General features: G+C 40.9%; 1 pseudogene; it reads left to right on the top strand.

The window, feature by feature from the left end:
• Positions 1-10,656: 10,656 nt before the first annotated feature.
• Positions 10,657-13,957, top strand: LOC124108963 (KH domain-containing RNA-binding protein QKI-like; annotated as a pseudogene).
• The last annotated feature ends 3,814 nt before the right edge of the window (positions 13,958-17,771 follow it).

The following is a 17,771-nucleotide window of genomic DNA, read 5'->3' as shown; positions in this document are numbered from 1 at the left end:
ATTAGTTCAGTGAGGATTTATAGGTTTTGGGGTGATACTCTATGCATCACAACATCACACAGCAAATCATTTCAAACTGCAGGAAAATCAAACAACAACTCTTAACATTGGTTAGCACATTCACTGGCGGGAACAAGTTGGATAAGGGTGATTGGTTAGTACAAGAGGGGGATTCGTTTGAACTGATTGGTTTAATCCGTGAGGGGTATATCTGCTAAACTACATGGTTTCCCAAAATGTTATCAACCACCAAAAACTACTGGGGGGTCATTTGGAATCCCATGTATTTTCCGTGTCCCATGCCAATTGGTGGTTGCTAGGGGGTTGCTATGGTTCCTCATTTAGCCTAACTGAGTCAGGGACCTGGCACCTGAGATCTCTCCTGTTATTTGCAGACAAACAACTCAGCAGAATAAGTATGTGCCTAAGTGCTCTGTGGGTTTTTCCCAAGGACAAGGGTCACACCCCATTCCTTAGACAGGCTTTGCTCTAAGGTAGAGGCTGGTTTCTCAGAAATGGAGTCACATCAGTTTCTCACTATTCTACTCTCTGCTTCTATGTGTTTGTTTGATTTCAAATCTAAGGAAGAACATTTCCTTCTCTGCTTATTTCACTTAGAATAATGTCTTCTAGGTTCACAAATGGTGTTGTAAATGACAGGTTTTGCATCTTTTTTAATATTGAATACTATTCTAGGAATGATATGGCTGCCTTGTTTAAACATGCAAACATATATATTTAAAAATCTCAGGCCTGGCATTGTGGCGCAGTGATAGAGTGTTTGCCTAGCATGTGTGAGGCCCTGGGTTTGATTTTCAGCACCACATAAAAATAAATAAAATAAAGGTCCATTGACAACTAAAAAAAAAATTTTTAAAAATCTGCCAAGTAATTTGACAATCAATCACTTTCTCTATGAACGTTGTTTTCAACAGAATGCCCATTTAGTATTAATGGGTCATCTTTTAAGGACAATTCTTGGGGATGCTGTTTTGGAATTGAGCCTGCTATCTATGCTTAAAACATCAAAATGCATTTGTACAGAGCTGTGGGCCAAATTGGTCATCACCCAGCACATGCAAGTCTGGAAATCTAAAGGATTCGAAAGAAATTCTAACCACACATAACTTAAAAAAATATATATATATTCCCCACATAACAAATCAGAACAAATTCATTTAGAAAGAGAAAAATCTTTTCTTTTTTTAATTTTTTATTGTGGGTTGTTCAAAACATTACAAATTTCTTGACATATCATATTCCACACTTTGATTCAAGTGGGTTATGAACTCCCACCTTCACCCCATACACAGATTGCAGAATCACATCAGTTACACATCCATTGATTTACATATTGCCATACTAGTGCCTGTTGTGCTCCGCTGCCTTTCCCATCCTCCACCCTCCCCCCTCCCCACCTCTCCCCTCCCCTCCCCTCCTCTCTCTCTACCCCCTCCACTGTATAACCCTGAGGGTCTCCTTCCATTACCATGCAATTTCCCTTCTCTCTCCCTTTCCCTCCCACCTCTCATCCCTGTTAAATGTTAATCTTCTTCTCCTGCTCTTCGTCCCTACTCTGATCTTAGTTATTCTCCTTATATCAAAGAAGACATTTGGCATTTGTTTTTTAGGGATTGGCTAGCTTCACGTAGCATAATCTGCTCTAATGCCATCCATTTCCCTGCAAATTCTATGATTTTGTCATATTTTAATGCAGAGTAATACTCCATTGTGTATAAATGCCACATTTTTTTATCCATTCGTCTATTGAAGGGCATCTAGGTTGGTTCCACAGCCTTGCTATTGTGAATTGTGCTGCTATGAACATCGATGTAGCAGTGTCCCTGTAGCATGCTCTTTTTAGGTCTTTAGGGAATAGACCAAGAAGGGGAATAGCTGGGTCAAATGGTGGCTCCATTCCCAGCTTTCCAAGAAATCTCCATACTGCTTTCCAAATTGGCTGCACCAATCTGCAGTCCCACCAGCAATGTACAAGTGTACCCTTTTCCCCACATCCTTGCCAGCACTTGTTGTTGTTTGACTTCATAATGGCTGCCAATCTTACTGGAGTGAGATGGTATCTTAGGGTGGTTTTGATTTGCATTTCTCTGACAGCTAGAGATGTTGAGCATTTTTTCATGTACTTATTGATTGACTGTATGTCCTCCTCTGAGAAGTGTCTGTTCAGGTCCTTGGCCCATTTGTTGATTGGGTTGTTTGTTCTCTTATTGTCTAATTTTTTGAGTTCTTTGTATACTCTGGATATTAGGGCTCTATCTGAAGTGTGAGGAGTAAAGATTTGTTCCCAGGGTGTAGGCTCCCTATTTACCTCTCTTATTGTTTCTTTTGCTGAGAAAAAACTTTTTAGTTTGAGTAAGTCCCATTTGTTGATTCTAGTTATTAACTTTTGTGCTATGGGTGTCCTATTGAGGAATTTGGAGCCCGACCCCACCGAATGTAGATCGTAGCCAACTTTTTCTTCTATCAGACGGCGCGTCTCTGATTTGACATCAAGCTCCTTGATCCATTTTGAATTCACTTTTGTGCATGGCGAGAGAAAGGGATTCAGTTTCATTTTGTTGCATATGGATTTCCAGTTTTCCCAGCACCATTTGTTGAAGATGCTATCCTTCCTCCATTGCATGCTTTTAGCCCCTTTATCAAATATAAGATAGTTGTAGTTTTGTGGATTGGTTTCTGTGTCCTCTATTCTGTACCATTGGTCCACCCACCTGTTTTGGTACCAGTACCATGATGTTTTTGTTACTATTGCTCTGTAGTACAGTTTGAAGTCTGGTATCGCTATACCGCCTGATTCACACTTCCTGCTTAGCATTGTTTTTGCTATTCTGGGTCTTTTATTTTTCCATATGAATTTCATGATTGCTTTCTCTATTTCTACAAGAAATGCCGTTGGGATTTTGATTGGCATTGCATTAAACCTATAGAGAACTTTTGGTAACATCGCCATTTTGATGATGTTAGTTCTGCCTATCCATGAACAGGGTATATTTTTCCATCTTCTAAGATCTTCTTCTATTTCTCTCTTTAGGGTTCTGTAGTTTTCATTGTATAAGTCTTTTACCTCTTTTGTTAGGTTGACTCCCAAGTATTTTTTTTTTTTTGAAGATATTGTAAATGGAGTGGTTGTCCTCATTTCCATTTCAGAGGATTTGTCGCTGATATACAGGAATGCCTTCGATTTATGAGTGTTGATTTTATATCCTGCCACTTTGCTGAATTCATTTATTAGCTCTAATAGTTTCTTTGTAGAGCCTTTTGGGTCTGCTAGGTATAGAATCATATCATCTGCAAATAGTGATAATTTAAGCTCTTCTTTTCCTATTTTTATGCCTTTAATTTCTTTCGTCTAATTGCTCTGGCCAGTGTTTCGAGAACTATGTTGAACAGAAGTGGAGAGAGAGGGCATCCCTGTCTTGTTCCAGATTTTAGAGGGAATGCCTTCAGTTTTTCTCCATTCAGAATGATGCTAGCCTGAGGCTTAGCATAGATTGCTTTTACAATATTGAGGTATGTTCCTGTTATCCCTAGTTTTTCTAGAGTTTTGAACATAAAGGGATGCTGTACTTTGTCGAATGCTTTTTCCGCATCTATCGAGATGATCATATGGTTCTTATTTTTAAGTCTATTGATGTGGTGAATAACATTTATTGATTTCCGTATATTGAACCAGCCTTGCATCCCAGGGATGAATCCTACTTGATCATGGTGTACAATTTTTTTGATATGTTTTTGTATCCGATTCGCCAGAATTTTATTGAGGATTTTTGCATCTAGGTTCATTAGAGATATTGGTCTGTAGTTTTCTTTCTTTGAAGTGTCTTTCTCTGGTTTAGGTATCAGGGTGATGTTGGCTTCATAGAATGAATTTGGAAGTTCTCCCTCTTTTTCTATTTCCTGAAGTAGCTTGAAAAGTATTGGTATTAATTCTTCGTTAAAGGTTTTGTAAAATTCTGCTGTATACCATCCGGTCCTGGGCTTTTCTTAGTTGGTAGTCTTTTTATGGTTTCTTCTATTTCCTCAATTGATATTGGTCTGTTTAGGTTTTCTATATCCTCCTGACTCAATCTGGGCAGATCATATGACTTAAGAAATTTATGCCTTCACTATCTTCTAATTTATTGGAGTATAAGGATTCAAAATAGTTTTTGATTATCTTCTGTATTTCTGAAGTGTCTGTTGTGATATTGCCTTTTTCATCCCATATGCTAGTAATTTGAGTTCTCTCTCTTCTTCTCTTCACTAGCATCGCTAAGGGTCTGTCGATTTTGTTTATTTTTTCAAAGAACCAACTTTTAGTTTTGTCAATTTTTTCAATTGTTTCTTTTGTTTCGATTTCATTAATTTCAGCTCTGATTTTAATTATTTCTTGCCTTCTACTTCTTTTGCTGTTGTTTTGCTCTTCTTTTTCAAGGATTTTGAGATGAAGTATGAGATCATTTATTTGTTGGTTTTTTTCTTTTTTTAAGGAATGAACTCCAAGCAATGAATTTTCCTCTTAGAACTGCTTTCAATGTGTCCCATAGATTCCAATATGTTGTGTCTGTGTTTTCATTTATCTCTAACAATTTTTTAATTTCCTCCTTGATGTCTTCTATAACCCATTGATCATTCAGTAACCTATTGTTCATTCTCCAAGTGATGTATGCTTTTTCCTTCCTTCTTTTATCGTTGATTTTCAGTTTCATTCCATTATGATCAGATAAGATGCATGGTATTATCTCTACTCCTTTATATTGTCTAAGAGTTGCCCTGTGACATAATATATGATCTAATTTTGAGAAGGATCCATGTGCTGCTGAGAAAAAAGTGTAACTGCTTGATGTTGGGTGGTATACTCTATATATGTCAATTAGGTCTAGGTTATTAATTGTGTTATTGAGTTCTATAGTTTCCTTATTCAACTTTTGTTTGGAAGATCTGTCCAGTGGTGAGAGAGGTGTGTTGAAGTCTCCCATGATTATGGTATGGTGGTCTATTAGACTCTTGAACTTGAGAAGAGTTTGTTTGACGAACATAGCTGCACCATTGTTTGGGGCATATATATTTATGATTGTTATGTCTTGTTGGTGTATGGTTCCCTTAAGCAGTATGTAGTGTCCCTCTTTATCCCTTTTGATTAACTTTGGCTTGAAATCTATTTTATTTGATATGAGTATGGACACTCCTGCTTGTTTCCGAAGTCCATATGAGTGATATGATTTTTCCCAACCTTTCACCTTCAGCCTGTGTATGTCTTTTCCTATCAAATGTGTCTCCTGTAGGCAGCATATTGTTGGGTCTTGTTTTGTGATCCATTCTACTAGCCTGTGTCTCTTAATTGGTGAGTTTAAGCTATTAACATTTAGGGTTATTATTGAGATATGGGTTGTTCTTCCAGCCATATTTGTTTATTTCTGTTACTAAACATGGTTTGTTTTCCTCTTTGATTATTTCCCCCCCCCTTTACTGTCCTACCTCCCACTGTTGGTTTTCATTGTTATTTTCCATTTCCTTTTCCTCTAATGCTTTGGCGAGGATGTTTTGAAGAGATGGTTTTCTAGCTGCGAATTCTTTAAACTTTTGTTTATCGTGGAAGGTTTTAATTTCATCTTCCATCCTGAAGCTTAATTTTGCTGGATACACAATTCTTGATTGGAACCCATTTTCTTTCAGTGTTTGAAATATGTTATTCCAGGATCTTCTAGCTTTCAGAGTCTGTGTTGAAAGATCAGCTGTTATCCTGATTGGCTTACCCCTAAATGTAATTTTCTTCCTTTCTCTTGTAGCTTTTAAAATTCTCTCCTTATTCTGTATGTTGGGCATCTTCATTATAATGTGTCTAGGTGTGGATCTCTTATGATTTTGCACATTTGGCGTCCTGTAGGCTTCTAGAATTTGGGATTCTGTCTCATTCTTCAAGTCTGGGAAGTTTTCTCATATTATTTCATTGAATAGACTGCTCATTCCTTTGGTTTGGAGCTCTGTACCTTCCTGTATCCCAATGACTCTTAAGTTTGGTCTCTTAATGTTATCCCATATTTCTTGGATGTTCTGCTCATGGTTTCTTAACAGTCTTGCTGAGCTGTCTATGTTCTTTTCCAGTTGAAATACTTTGTCTTCATTGTCTGATGTTCTATCTTCTAAGTGTTCTACTCTGCTGGTAGTATTCTCCATTGAGTTTTTAAGTTGGTTTATTGCTTCCTGCATTTCTAGGATTTCTGTTTGTTTGTTTTTTATAACCTCTATCTCCCTGTATAGTTGATCCTTTGCTTCCTGGATTTGTTTGCGTAATTCATTGTCGAAGTGATCTTTCATTGTCTGATTTTGCTGTTTAATGTCTTCCTTGATACTCCAGATCATCTGAAGCATGTATATCCTGAATTCTTTATCTGACATTCCATCTGCTGCAGCTGTTACCTCTTCTAAAGTTGCGTTGACCTGCATTGCTTGTGGTCCTTTCTTTCCTTGTCTTTTCATACTGCTTGCGTATCTTTCCTTTAGGCGTGGGCGGCGGCTCTGCTCTCTCCTTATTACAATTGGGGTGTCGTGGCTACCACACCGGCAGGTCACTGGGCCTGTTCTGGGCGCTGGCGGCGGCTCTGTTCTGCCCCTACTCCAATTGGGGTGACGAGTGTACCACGCCAGCAGGCCACCGGGCCTGATCCGCTGGTCGGTTGCAGGTTTGCCTACCCTGCAGGCGCGGGCGGCGGCTCTACTCTGCCCCTACTCCAAATGGGGTGACGTGTCTGTCGTACCGGCAGGCCACTGGGCCTGTCCCGCTGGTCGTTCGCAGATCTGCCCACCTTTCGGGCACGGGTGGTGGCTCTGTTCTGCCCCTACTCCAATTGGGGTGTCGTGACTACCCCGCCTGCAGGTCGCTGGGCCTGTTCCTGGCACGGGCGGCAACTCTGCTCTGCCCCTACTCCAATTAGGGTGGTGTGTGTACCACGCCGGCAGGCTCCTGGGCCTGATCCGCCCGTCTGTCGCAGGTCTGCCTACCTTGGAGGCGCCGGCGGCAGATCTGCCCTGCCCCTTCTACCACGCCTGCGGACCCCTGGGCCTGATCTGCAGGTTGGTCACAGGTCTGCTCACCCTGCGGGCACGGGTGGCGGTTCCGCTCCGCCCCCTCTCCAATTGGGGTCACGTGACCACCACACCGGCAGGGCCTGATCCGGGCGTGGGAGAAGGATCTGCTCTGCCCCTACTCCAGTTGGGGTGACGTGTGTACCACACTGGCAGGCCACTGGGCCTGACCCGCCAGGCTGTCACAGGTCTGTTTACCTTGCAAGCGCGAACGGCGGCTCTGCCCTGCCCCTCCTACCACGCCCATGTACCACTGGGTCGCGGGTCTGCCCACCTTGCGGGTGCGGGTGGCGGCTCCGCTCCGCCCACTCTCCAATTGGGGTCACGCGGTCACCACGCTGGCGAGCCGCTGGGCCTGCTCCGGGCGCTGGCGGCGGCCCGGCTCCTCCCCTCTGGCTCGAGGACAACTTGAGGAGACTCGGGTGTCTGTGCCTCACCCCCCCTACCAGGAGACCAACTGTTTCTGTCGCCGCTGGTATTGATGAAGTTCTCTCCTCCGCCGCTTTCTGATGACATCAGATCTCTGCCATGTTGGTATCCTATGCAAATGGCAGCATTTCGTTCCCCTTGCCGGACAACCAAAGCAACGGGTGAGTCCTGACCGGCCCTCAGCAGGACCCGGACCGAGAAGCAGTTTCCGCGGGCTCCTAGCCCCGGTCCAGGGAAGTTCTGGGAGCCGGAACTCGGCCGCTCCGTGCTCAGTGTAAGCTCCTATAAGGGTAGGCTCCAAGAAGCAGTCCCCGCGGGCTCAGTTCCGGGAGCCGGAATTCGGCCGCTTAGTGCTTGGTGTATGCTCTGATAGGAGCCGGGTCCAAGAAGCAGCCTCCACAGGCTCCGCAGCCCTGGGCCAGGGCGGTTCCGGGACGGTTCTGGGAGCCGGAACTCGGCCGCCCCGCGCTCGGTGTTCGCTCTGATAAGATCAGGTTCTAAGAAGCACCGAGGCACTGAACCCTAGCAATCTGTCTGCAAGCCGCAGGCGAATGGCAGCCTGAAATTACCTGTTCTATGGCTGAATGAGCTGTGGTCAGTCGAAAACAGGGATGGTGACGTCAGCTTTCCAACATGGTGGCTGCTGGCCTCCTCTGTGGTCTGACCGGTGTGGAGAACCGAGATGGACCGCTTCCTTCCCCTGTCTCGAACCCAGAATTCAGCCCTGAGTACGGTGCTTGCACGGCTGGCAGAAACTGCAGCGCTGTATCCCTGCGTCGCTATCTCCTCGTTTCCCAGCGCGCGCTGCAGACGCTAGCAGCGGGGCGGTTTGCTGAATAAGCAGTGTTACCCTCCGTGCGACAAACCTCTCGCGTTTGAGTCCCCGTAGCCAATCCTCGTGCGATGGAAATCCTTCCTCCAGGTTCTGGAGCACCCCACTATTGCTGGAAATTCCTTTAGCCGTCCTGACTTGTCATACTCCCACACAGTGAAGCAGCACACGGGGGCAATACACTCCCCTCGCCGCCATCTTCTCACAGCCCCGGAATGTCAGAAAGAGAAAAATCTTAACTCAAAAGTCAAATAACTCAATCTCTGCTTCCTGATTGTCATGTCCTGAGTTGCTTTCCTTCTCCACACCCTTCTACCATGATGTTCTGCCTCAGCTCAGGCAAAGAGCAATGGAGTTGGCCGTTTATGGACTGAAATTCTTTAATCAGGTAAAAGGTATACAATTGTATTTATTTCAGGTGTGTAAGCACTGGAAAAATCCCAGGAGGTGCTTTGACCCTAATTTATCATCCTCTCTCACTCTACTTCTCCAGGTTTCCTGAGTTAAAGATACAATGCACTTTATAAAAAAGCAGACCCTGAGTGTATAAGTTAACAATTAGGATTGGTGTTGGAATCTAGAGTGAAAAAGGAAGAAAGTGAGGATTTGATTTGGATAAGGATAGTGAAAAGAGTCTTGCTAAATTGCTTGAGCTGGCCTCAAATTTGGCACCCACCTGCTTCAGTCTCTTGAGTAGGTGGGATTACTGGTATTTACCACCATGCTCAGCAAAAGATATTTTCAAATGTTCTTGCCACAAAATAATAAATATTTGAGGTGATAACATGTTAATCAACATGATTTGGTCATTTCACAATGTATATGTGGGGTAGATGCATTTTTAACATGAGGTATCACCTGCTGTTAACACAGGTAAATGTACAGTTAGGGGTTTGCTGGCTGAGACATCTCATTTATATATATATATATATATATATATATATATATATATATATATATATATATATATATTCTTTATAATTGTCCGACTGGTGCAGGTGGAGCCTGACTCACATCTTCCCCTCTGCTCATTCACCTCAGCAGCCTTAAACTTGAACAAATACCACCCTTATGAGGGGCAGGGTGGCTGACAAATTATGGTCCAGACTCCTGTTTGTGTACTTCTCATGAACTAAGTAAGAATGGTTTGTACATTTTTCACATGGATAAGAGAAATCAGAAGAATACTTTGTAAGTAACAAACACTGCATGAAATTCAAATTTTAATGTCCCTAAGTAAAATTTTATTGGGACACAGCCCACCCAAAATTAATTGACTCAAATGTAAATATTCAAGATAAAGAAATTTTGTGGCTAAAATAATCCAGAAGAAACTAAAAGTAATCTTTAAGAGTGAAAAACTGAACCATGAAGAGAAGGAAATGAAAAAAAAAAAATTGGAAAGGAAATTATTGTCTAGGTATATAATGGTCAATAACTGAATTATCTAAGAGTTTTATAAAATGGACAACTACTTAAAGGGAATGACTACAGGTTTTGGTAATGTGGTAGCAATTATAGCCTAAGAAAGGCCATATAGGGAAGAACAATAATTAGGCAAAGAATCACAATCAGGAAATCTAAGTACAAGGGAGGCATGGGTTTGATAACACCCAAGCTTCTTTATAAGAATAAATGTCCAGACTTCCAAGGCCTCATGGAAGACCTCCAGTGATATTACTCCCATTATTGAATTCAGTCAAAAAAAAAAGAATTCCCTATAGTGTTTTCCTTTTAATATCTTTTCTTTTTTAGTGGTTGGAGGACACAATAGCTTTATCTGTCTATCTATTTATTATTTTTTTAAAGTGTATTGCTGAGGATCCAACTCAGTGCCTCACACGTGTGAGGCAGGCTTCTTAACACTGAGCTACAGCCCCAGCCCCCCTATAGTGTTTTTTACATGACACATTGTGAATGCTAAATTATAAGTTACTGTGTTCAATTAAAAGAAAATGAGGGGCAGAGAGCCCTAGCCTGCGCGACAACGGCAGCACTTTGTGGTGGTACAACATGGAGGCAGCTTGGTCCTGCACCTGCAGTGGCCCTCCTCTGCAGCTGGCCTCTCAAGGGAACTCCTCCCAGATGGCTTAGGGTCGCCTGAGCACCTTGGGCAGAGGAAAGTGTGGGCTGCTGGCGGGAGCACAGAGCCGGCTGCTGCAGATTCAGCGCTGTGCCCTGTGCTGGAGCTTGCACGGATCTGGACGCCAAGTCTCCAGGGGCAGAGAGCCAGGGCTCGCCCCCACCCGCATTCCTGCGCTCCAGCGCTAGCAGCAGGGGCGGCAGGCAGAGTGAACTTCGAATCCTGGGATACGGTTGGGGAAATGGAAATCGAAAAGAAGCTGAAACCCACCCCAGATTACCTGATGCAGCTGATGAACAACAAGAAGCAATTGAGCAGCCTGCTCAACTTCTGTGGGATCTTCAACGCCATCCAGCGGCTGGTGGACGAAAAAACTATATAGGAAGTATAGGAAGGCATGTACAATGACATAGTACATGGGGGTTCAGAGAAAAGGAGTGCAGAATTACCTGATGTTGTGGGACCAATTGTTCAATTACAAGAAAATTTCATGTACCTATAAAAGAATACCCAGATTTTAATTTTGGGGGGAGACACTTTGAACCCAGAGGATTTACAGCTAAACAGCTTGAAGCAGAAACTGGATGTAAAATAATGGCCTCTTGCAAAGGCTCAATGCGAAAAAGGAGGAGGAGCAAAATAGATGCAAACCCAATTGAGAGCATCTAACTGAACATTTACATGTACTAATCAATGTGGAAGATGCTCAGAACAGAGCATAAATAGAACTTAAGAGAGCAGTTGAAGAAGTGCAGAAACTTCTGGTGTCTGCAGCAGAAGGAGAAGACAGCCCGAAGAAGATGCAACTATTGAGCTCCTGATTCTGAATGGCACCTGCAGAGATGCCAACATGAAATCATCAGCCCTTGCCTTTTCTCTTGTGGCAACAGCCCAATCTGCTCCAAGCATTATAACCAGGACTGTGCCTGTCCTCCCACCAGCTGCCCCGAGTATTCTACTCAGCTGGCCCTATTATAATGCCTGTGATCTGACAAATACAGACCTCCATCATACTAAAGTGAACTCCTCACTATATTGCTGCAATAGTCCCTCCAGTGCCTGAGGCTGGGTTCCATCTACACACCCTATAAATACCCTTACAAGGTTGGTACCCACTACATCAATCCTTGAGTACCCTATTGTAGCCAGTGGTGTGGTGGCTACTAAAGTTCCAAGGCATGATGTAATCAGTCAAAAAAAAAAAAAAATCCCTATAGTGTTTTCCTTTTAATTTCTTTCTTTTCTTTCTTTCTTTCTTTCTTTCTTTCTTTCTTTCTTTCTTGCTTGCTTTCTTTTTTTTTTAAGTGGTAGATGGACACAATTGCTTTATTTATTCATTTATTTATTTATTATTTATTTATTTATTTTTAAAATGTATTGCCACTGGCAACTAACCTATGAACTTCTGACCTCTGAACTCTTCACCCAGTGATGACTCCACCATGGCTGCCTGCTGATCAGTTAACTGGTAATTGCCTTTGCTTACCTGTGATCAGTGTTATGAGCTGAGGCACTTGTCTGGTTGCCTTACCATCTAATCAAAACAAGACAAATTGTTGTCCTCAAACTCAGTTTTTTTTTTTCCTCTGTTTGGGTGAAAGTGGTTCTAGAAACTGCACAGAATAGAAGTAAAGCAATAAGACCCAATTCATCCTATAGCACTGATCATCTTTCAATATGCCACCCCCAAGCAAATGGCAAGAAGGCCTCCTTAAAGAGGGAGACAGATGGCCCCTAACTACTCAGTGACAGAAGCAGTTACTGTGAAAGACTTCTAGGAATCTTTCCTAGAGACTTCTAGGAATCTTTTCTTCTCATAGTGAAGTCACACTCTCTCTGAACAAACTGTGTGATGATGCATCATGCATGAATCTTCTTTGGTCAGGTAAGTCACTGGTGAAATGATTCAAAAAGTATTTAAAATTTGATTTTTGAATACTGTTCAGTCACTGAAGTGCCCTCCAAGGGCAGAAGTTGCAGCCTTTTTATATTGCCTGCCAAATTTGAAGTATTAAAAGAGAGAGTGTGCCATGACAGTAAAACTTAAGGAGTTTTGAAAAGTAATGCAAAGAACAAAATTGCAATCCTATTTTTAAAAGATGAACATCTAAGTTAAAATTATAGAACTTTTATTTTACATCGCCTCAAAAATGTTTGCGAATAAGGTACATGCATTATGTGTCACATTACTGGGCAAACTGTTCAAGTATTTATTTAAACCTCCCTTATATGAAAAAATTATTAAGAATGTAAAATCCATGCTTGCATATTTGCTGTGTGCAAGTAATTAAATTGTAGATAAAACTGTAGTGCATTGAAACATACGAACATATAATAGATACTTTTACTATACAAGGGTGCTGGTGAAGAATAAAATATATAAATTTTTGGAAGGGTAGCATTTTATACTTTCAAGTGTTATTAAACAAGAAAAAGAACAATGAAAACCTTTATTTCATTAAATGAAAAGACCAAAAGAACATTTTCATCATTTTTAGTTTTTAAGTATTAAAATAAGTGTAAAAAAAAAAGTACCTTGTTTTCCTTGGTGGTCATTTAGTCCAGTGTCTTATAAGATCAGATTAAAAGTTAATGCGTGATGTAGCTCAGTGGTAAAGAGCCCTTGCCTCACAAGTGTGAGGCACTGGGTTCAATCCTAGCACCACATAAAAACAAATAAAGGCATTGAGTCCATATACAACTAAAAAAATTAAAAACAAAAAAGTTAATGATGCATGTTATCCAGTTGCCCATTTGTGAAAGAAGATGTGAGGGGACAAATGAGTTGAGGGCTTGAATTATATGATTTGGGCCACATTACCTTGATGTGAATTTGCCAAATATGATACTGTAAAAAAATTGATAACTTTTCTAATATCTGACTAGTAAGTTTTTTAAAAACATATCATAATTGAGTACTTTCAGTTGTACTTCAATGCCAACCCAAAGAATTTTGAGATAAAAGTTATGTGTGATCTGAATACCAGTTGACAGACAAAATGAGAGCCTTATTCTGTTAGGAGAAGGGGGAATGTGTTGAGTTTTTCATAGTGAAGATAATAATTACACATATCAAATTTTTTCACAAATATGAATTTTTGTGATTTTTATTCTGGACAACAGTGTTTTTAAATGACCCAAATTCAATCAGACTTATATGCATACCAGATAACTTGCATAGTCCATCTCTGCTAGCTTCAACAATCTCCCTCCATCTTCCCACATATGCCCTTTTTACCACCTTTTTTAACTTCAAAAGAATGTGAAAAAGGAGCATCATTGTGCATATGAATACTGAACTATGTTTCAGGTTAAGCTTCCAATGTCTCACGAAGTACAGTTTTATAGTTGAAACAATTTGCATATAAAGCCTATATTTAAACACTTGAGTAAATCATTAACTGCTCAGTATCAGAGGTGGCAAATCTCCAGTGACAAATTCCAGCTCATCTACTCATTCCCTCTTTAATATTTTCTTGTCTTCACAGTCAGTGTCAACAGAAGCTCAGTTGGCAGCTTCACAGTGACCTCTCCATCAGGTTGTTTCACTTGGAACCATTTTCAGTTTATGTCCTATGCAATAGACAGTCGCTTTGTATTCAGCTAGCTTTGGTTTAATGTGCCACTGCTCTGTCTTTCTGTTACACATGCCATTGTTTTGATTTATTTACAATATATGTTGTGCCACTTTGATTTTCATTCGTTTGGCTGGTTGAATAAATTCGTGACACTCAAACCCTTGAGGTGATATTTTAAAATGATAACTGTATTTGATCCAGCTTCATTCCAACTATGTTAACCTGGACATTTTAGATGTTTATCAAAGGGCTTTTATGGGGAAGGAAGTAAATGTATGAAATAACAGATGTGTGATATTAAAGAGTAATGTTGGCTGTGAACAAACTTTTGAACATTTAGTTGACAACATAATAGATCAACTGAAAAGTAGTATGATTTTGAAATCTGAATGCAAAAATTGGTTCTCAGTATTATCATTGCTTATTTAATTTATTTCTTATTAAAGTATGTAGTTTTTTAGACTTTTTCTGACAGTATTACTTTTGTTATTCTTTATTATCTTAGTAGTTTTTATGCTCTATATGTACCATAACCAAACTACTGCCTATGAGAAACATGTAAAACAATGTATTTATAGTCATGATTATGAGTTTATAATGTATTTTTCCATCTTACATTATATGTATGCAATATAACATTTACAAATATTTTTTTCTTAATTGAGAAAAGGATACAATATGCAAAATCCACAATTTGATAACTGAAAATTGCCAATTGTTTTATAGTATGTTATTGTATTAGGTGTCTTGACTCTCTTGGGCTCTTAGTTAGCTAATGAATACATTACTTAAACACTTTTGGGTTTTAGTTGGGATTTTGATAGTTTGCATTTTATGTATTTGATTCCTTGTTGTTTCCATTAACCCATAGCATTATTTTAATAAATGCTATAATACCAACATAAATTTTAAAATAAAATGGGAAAATGAGGATATGGGAGGACAGGAGTGATGTTGATGGGGATACACTAGGGTAACTGCTTTATAATTCATTAAGATCAACCTCAAGGAAATCTATCTCTATTTAGTGTGTTTTCCTGTGAAGTATTCTATTTTATAGAATGAGTTTAAATAGCTACTGTTACCAAGTAAATGTTATTAATATAAAAATCTAACATTAAATATTATCATTAAATTTATTTAACAAAGTAAACATAAATCTGTACAGTTCTATATAATACAGACTATTATCCCTGTGAGAGAGGAAAACCAGCAAGGCAGCTTCTGCACCATGTCCTGGTGGCTAATTCCAGCTTCTTTGTACTGTAAGCTTCACTTCTTCTGAGCCCCTGAACCAAAAATTGCTGTCCTCCCAGGTGTTCCTAGAACAATCTGTAACAGAACCAGGCGAGGGGTCACTTGGGAAGAGTTGTTGGTCACAGAGAATGGCCAGGACCACAGTTTTCCCCAGGTTATGCAATATGACTTTGGGCCCTGATCTCGCCTTAGAAATGGTCAGGGAGCACTGAGGCTGGTATGCTGCTCAAAGCTGAGGATGTTGTCTGTGGGCAGAGAGTGTCTATGAATGTCCTCAGAAGCAAATTCCCATGGACATTCACCTTCAGAACCTTCTGAGGCTGCTCCCCTAGAGAGTGAACATGAAGCAATGGAAAGGGTTCTCTAGGACATTTGGGTGTAAAGGCTGAGTAGCAAACATCTGGGACCCTGAGGAGCAACACCTGTGATGACACAGGGTGGAGCAAGGACCCTGCTCCTCCAGCCCTACCCTCTGTAGCTTCATCCTCAGACAGCTTCCTGCAATGATTTTAACCATAATTGTATCTCCCCTTGCATGGTCATGGTCACATGCAATAGGGGCCACTTCAGTGCCCCCCTTGCTTCTGATGGATTGAATAAAGTGCAACAAAGAAAGTTAAGAAAGCAATGGAGAATATTTGCACTTATTTGATTTCTGCTCTCTCTCCCATTCTCTCCACACTCACATTTCCTCTTCCTATCCTTCTGGCTTCCTTGAACCCACATTTTAAGTCAGGACAGGATTTCTGGAACCAGATTTCTATTAGGAGAATTGTTTTCTAATTGTGTAATCTTGTCATAGGAAAGGAAGGGTACATTCATTCATGCTCAGAGCCAGCAAGGGCAGGAGAATCCAGTTGTGCAGTGGTGGCTAGAGAAGAGCCGGGCTTGTTTGTGTCCCATGCACCAGGGAAGAATGCAGTTTTTCTGAGGTCCCAATCTAACTCAATGCATGGCCATGCAGGTCTGCGCAGCATGATTCAGTGGTGCAGCCTGATGTCAGAAACCAGGGCAAGACTAAGAAAGTGCAGAAAGATTTAACAAACATTGAGGAATGGGTATGAAATATAAATAAACAGAAAATATGTATTATTTTATAGTTTGATGACATAGGAAAAAGAGTTAGTAGACCTACTGACTTTGAGCATTCTGTTTGTAACATTCTGTTTGTAACAAAGATCTGCATGAGAAAATCACCTTTAGAAAAGTCAGAAGAGTGGGAAAGAGGAAATATGGAAGAGCTACAAAGAGTTTATAAATAAGAAAGAATAAATAAGAGAGACAAATAGGACAAATAAATTACTTGCAGATTTCTGGTCCCATTATCCTCATCCTGATCCCCAGAATCTGCTAAATTGTCTTCTGCATGGACAAGAGCATTGATGGTGATGTTGTAGCCTTGGAAAAAGGAAAGGCAGAGTTAAAGTCAAGGTGAGAACTTGAGTTGCTGCTGCTCCTGGTGTTCTATAACCCAAAGTCAAAGCTCTCCATTCTTCCTCTTGTCTGCACTCTTGTCTCCTGGCCTCTGTCACCTCACCTCTGCAATGAGGAATAGATCTAGGATCCCAAGAGCTCTTTTCCAGTTCACATTCCACCACTGTACTCAGTAGGGATTTCTGTGTCATCCTGTTCCTCCAAGAGGCAGCAACTGTCTCCCTGACTTTCTTGACACAGGCCTCTTGAATGCAAGCAAATTCAGATTTTCATCCTATTCCTACTGTTTGGGAAATAGATGAGGACGGGAGGTGAGAGACATGTTCAAGGATGAACTTCTCCCCACTCTTTCCCAGGAGAACCCAGAGGCCTGTCAAGGGAGCACTGAGGAAATTTTCTTTAAATCCCCCAAATGTGGAAGTGTCTTTTTTTAATATTTATTTTTTAGCTATTGGTACAATATCTTCATTTTATTTTTATGTGGTGCTGAGGATCGAACCCAGTGCCTCACGCATGGTAGGCAGGAGCTCTACCTCTGAGCCCCAGCCCCAGCCCCTGGAAGTCTTTTAAACCAGGAGTAGATAATAAACAGAAGAGAAGTGCTGCTACGTGGCCAGAACATACAGAGGGAATTTTGACTTCATATCCACTGTGTAGCACAAGCAAGAACTTTGACACCAGGTTCACAAACTATCACTTAGAAAGTGTGTCCCACTAGATTCCTTCCATTGCACATCAAATCCAAAGCCCAGATCTAAATTCTTTTATGCACAATTTCCTAAAAAATGTGAGCCAACCTATTTGATGGCTAGAGGAGGAAAATGCAGCACAGAGTGGGTGTTATAGGGAAGATTTTGTTTAACTGGCAAAGCAAAAAATATGTTACAAACAGAATGCTCAAAGTCAGTAGGTCTACTAACTCTTATTCCTATGTCATCAAACTATGAGATAATACATATTTTCTGTTTATTTCTATTTCATGCCCATTCCTTAGTCTCCAAAAATGTAGGTTGGCCCAACTCCTACCAGGAAACCTTTCCCATTGGCTCTTACCCCAAGGGCTGTTCCTACC

The sequence above is a fragment of the Marmota monax genome, unplaced genomic scaffold, assembly GCF_021218885.2.
Source record: "Marmota monax isolate L192 unplaced genomic scaffold, Marmota_monax_Labrador192_F-V1.1 WCK01_AAM20220418_F8-fsc00414, whole genome shotgun sequence".
Lineage (NCBI taxonomy): Eukaryota > Metazoa > Chordata > Mammalia > Rodentia > Sciuridae > Marmota > Marmota monax.
The sequence above is the reverse complement of the archived record's forward strand: the minus strand, read 5'-3'. Positions and strand labels throughout refer to the sequence as shown.